This window comes from Conger conger, chromosome 3 (assembly GCF_963514075.1).
Source record: "Conger conger chromosome 3, fConCon1.1, whole genome shotgun sequence".
NCBI lineage: Eukaryota > Metazoa > Chordata > Actinopteri > Anguilliformes > Congridae > Conger > Conger conger.
The window spans coordinates 48,550,623-48,555,437 of record NC_083762.1 but is presented as its reverse complement, the minus strand read 5'-3'; positions in this window follow the sequence as shown (position 1 = coordinate 48,555,437).

Below are 4,815 nucleotides of genomic sequence, written 5' to 3'. Positions count from 1 at the left end.
CAAATCCATATTCCAAAAACGACTCAATGTTAAAGCAGCATCATCTGGAAACAGGAATTGACCTTAATTTCGCTCAACGTCTTCCGATGTGGCTGAAAATGTACAAATATGTTTATTTCTGGAGTGTAATCAAATTCAAAAACCATACATGGCTCAATAATATAGCGCCACCATCTGGCAATAGGAAGTGAGGCTTATATCATTGATGCGTTCCAATAGCAGCGCCAACATCTTCATTGATAAAAAGGGAATTCCTGTGCACACTATACGTTGTCCAGGAAGGTGATTATTTCCAAAGTGTGTACATGTTGTGAAACATGTCATTGGCAGAACTATGCCACCAAGGCGGTTGCCCCCATGGTGCTTGGGCCCGTTCATTGCTGCTTGCAGCTATATTTATTATTATTATTCTTTTTCTTCAGGCAAATGGGCTTTTTTGAGGGCCTTGCCATGCGTAAAAAGTCTTGACATTTTGCACACACATCAGAAGTGGTTGCTGTCAGGAGCTCTCAGATGCTCAGACCTGGGCGTGGCCGAGGGACTCCACAGCGCCCCCTATCACATTGTCTTCTATTGTGGGCAGGCACTTTGAGCTACTTGCACCTAATTTGGTGGCCAAATAGCGCTCCTCGGTCCAAACACATTTCTCATTCGGATCTAATCAAATATCCTAACAGGAAGTCAGCCATTTTGGATTTTCTGAGTTTTACACGTACTACACTTTTAAGTACTCCTCCTAGGGGGTTCATCGCATTCACACCAACTGTGGTCAGAATGGTCTCAGGATAGTCATGATGCTAAATTGCCAGGATATTTTTGATAGCTCAAACGGGACGGTCATGGGGAGGAGTACAATTTTTATGTCACGCCGCGCCAACAGGAAGTGGCCATAATTTCATGGTCTACATTGTCTGATCTGGCTGATATTTTAGAAATTTGTTTATTGTTAGACTGTAATCACATCCATATCCCAAGAACAGGTCAATGTTATAGCGCCACCATCTGGCAATAGGAAGTGAGGTCTTTAACATATTTGTATGCATTCCTGCTAGGGCATTCAGCACATTCACACCAAATGCGGTCAGCATGATCTTAAGATAGTCCTTACGCTAAGTTGTGAAGGGATTTTTGATATCTCAAACGGTATGGAAATGGCGAGTCGTACAGTACACATATTGCGTGCAAAAAAATGACTTTTTTTTCGACATCGTCCGATCTGGCTGATATTTTACACATATGTTCACTGTAGCAGTACAATATCAGATATATACATATCAATCGGGGCGTGGCTAGACAGCGCCCCCTATAATTATTATTCTCTTTTTTTTCAATGTATTTTGCATTTTTGAGGTGCTTGCCATGGATGGAAACTCACAGAATTTAGCACACACATGAGAAGTGTTGGCTGTCAGGACGTATCAGATGCTCAGACCTGGGCGTGGCCAAGGGACTCCACAGCGCCCCCTAATGCTTTGTCTTCTATTGTGGACAGGCACTTTGAGCTACCTTCACCTAATTTGGTATGCATGTGGGGCTCCTCTGGACAAACACATTTCTCATTCGCATCGAATCAAATATGTAAACAGGAAGTCAGCCATTTTGAATTATGTGTATTTTACACGTACTACACTTTTAAGTACTCCTCCTAGGGGGTTCATTGCATTCACACGAAATGTGGTCAAAGTGGTCTCAGGATAGTCATGATACTAATTCCAAAGGATATTTTTGATATCTCAAACGGTATGGTCATGGCGAGGCGTACAATTTTCATGTCACGCCGCGCCAACAGGAAGTAGCCATAAATTCATGGTCTACATTGTCTGATCTGGCTGATATTTTACAAATATGTTCACTGTTAGAGTGTAATCACATCCAAATACCAAGAAGAAATCAATGTTATAGCGCCACCATCTGGCAACGGACGTGAGGTTTTTATCATGTTTGTATGCGTTCCTGCTAAGGTATTCATCACATTCACACCAAATGTAGTCATCATGATCTTAGAATAGTCCTGACCCTAAATGACGAAAGGATTTTTGATATCTCAAACGGTTTGGCAATGGCGAGGCGTATAATACACACGTTACGCCCAAAAACAGGAAGTGGGCTTAATTCCGTTCTACATCATCTGATCGGGCTGATATTTTACAAATATATTCACTTTTGGAGTGCAATCACATCCATATCCACATTCATCTGGGCGTGGCTACACAGCGCCCCCTATGGCTTTTTTCTAATATTGTGGACATATACTTTCACGTAAATGCACCACGTCTGGTAGGCATAAGGGTCTCCTCAACACACACACATTTCTCATTTGCATCCCTTAACTTTTCCCAACAGGAAGTGAGCTATTTTGGATTTTGTGTGTTTTTAAGTGTTTTTTCACGTACCAAACTTTGAAATACTCTTCCTAGGGGGTTCATCACATTCACACAAAATGTGGTCAGCATGATATTATAGCCCTGACACACAACTATGAACTGATTTTTAATATCTTGGAATGGTATGGCTATGGTCAGCCTTAAAATTAACTTGTAATGCTGCCCAAATAGGAAAATTATATATTAAATAATTTCAAAAAGGTATTAAATTCTACATTGCCTGATTTTGAGGCTACATCTTTTCACATATGTTCATTGTTGGAGTGTCATCACATCCATTAAGCAATAATAGTTTACTATTTTCGCTGGAGACTCATTATCTCCAGTCTTAAAACTTCAACTCAAGTCGCAACTGACTCTCCCATTTCTAATACGCGACTGCCATCTAGTGGCAAAGGTTAGTATTCTTTCTAATTTTCGGTATTGTTTCTCTTTTTCTTGGATAAAGTGATTTCTCAACGACAAGTTTTGTTTCTTTTTGCGAGCCAGTAACCATAACGATGTATGAGTAACAGCGGCAGCCTACATGACAAAATGTACTGAAAACACCCAGCCCACAGCAACATTTTTTCTCATCTATCTTAATTAACTCGATTGAATAACTAAAATAAAAAACAGGCTTTTACTGGCAGGAAAATATCATATATTTAAAAGATTAACACATATAATGCATATATTGCTTTGACGTTCAATGTTATTTGGATTTTAAAAAACCGTATTGTAGCATTTTAAGGACTCAATACAAAACAGCTGTTCGGAAAGTTGGCTTGAAAACCAAGAAGCCTTATTAAGGAATTCGAGCCGTTTCTATTTGACTTCATTCGATTGAAGTGAATGCCGTAACCCAATTAAATGTAATTCGCGTCGGAATACACATAATAGCCTACACTGTCAACGTGAAATAAAAATATATAGAGGTTTAAATCGATCCTGTATTGGGACATTTGTTATGATGGCTGGTGCAACGGGAATTTTCGGTACCGTTGACCAAAATCGAATGCTAGCATTTATATCATTACACTGACCAAGTCCTGTTAAAAAGCACATTTTTGGTTCCTTTGTGGAAACAGTGAAGTTGTCTACACAATCTGTTCTACTCACAGACTAACTGCGTCACTGTAACTTCCCCCCATTTCTGATACGGCGATTCAATTTATTGGCAGAAAGTGGTACTTTCATTTTTTTCTTCCTTCAAGTGATTTTTCAACGATAGGTTTTTGTTTTTTTCTAGCGAGCCAGTAGGCATAACGATGTATGATTTACAGCTGCAGCCTACGTGACAAAATGTATTGACAACACCCAGCCCGACGTTTCTTTGCATCTATTTTCATTACATGAATTGAATAACTAAAATAAATATTAAAGACATTTAAAGACTTAAAGACAGGCTTTAACTGGCAGGAGAGTATCATATTTTTAAAAGATTAACACATGAAGTCAAAAAGAAACTTTAGCGTCTGAGGTGGCTCTGCTCGAACGCTGTGTTAACATGAGACCGTTTTGTTCAACAAAGGTATCACATGCAGGTCGTTGCGAGATGACACGCACGGGCTAACAGCAGCCAGCCAGTCCACTGTCTGTGTGAGTCAAAAAACAGGTCAGCTACGTTGGTTTACATGAATAGAAAACTTTCAGTTAAATCGCCAGCTATGTTAGTTTATTAGGCTTGTCATTAAACACGAATTAAGAGAACATACAATTTCGCTAGGAATGGTAAATTAATATGAAAATACTGTATTGAGGGCAGAGAGTTGGCATCTCTTTTAGATTTGGCTGAACAAATGCGTTTCAGGCAGCATAATTACCAGTGAAATGGAAAAGAATGATGCTGGTTAACTAGACGTTTCGTGCAATATTATCCGACACTTCGTAGAGAAATTATTAAACCAAGATAAAAGGAGACATTTGGCCAATAGATGGCACCAGTGTATAAGCGGGCAGTACAGCGTAATGGTTAGGGCGGTGGATTAAGGCACGCAAATTCAGCCGTTCGATCCCCGCTGCAGCCACAATGAATTTGAATAGTTTCTTGAAGCCAATTGTTTTCATTTTGAGTTCATGTTTATGGCCTAATGACTTTTCAAGCATAAATTGTGCCTCCCCGTGTAAAAACTATGGAAATTAATTAATCTCTGCTCTCCATACAGGACTGTAGCATGTTATCACAATGTGCAAGCAAGACGTTATTTTTATTTCATTCTACATTGTCTGATGTGGCTGAAACTTCACACGTTCATTTTTGGAGTGTAATCTCATCCATTTTCCAATAAAGGCTAAATGGCAAAGCGCCACCCGCTGGCAAAAGGAAGTGAGCCTTATATTGCATTCTTAAGCATTATTTTTCAATGGGTTCATGACATTCACGGTAAATGTGGTCAGCATGATGCTAGGATGGTCCTGACAAAACAGATTTTTGATTTACTGGGATGAT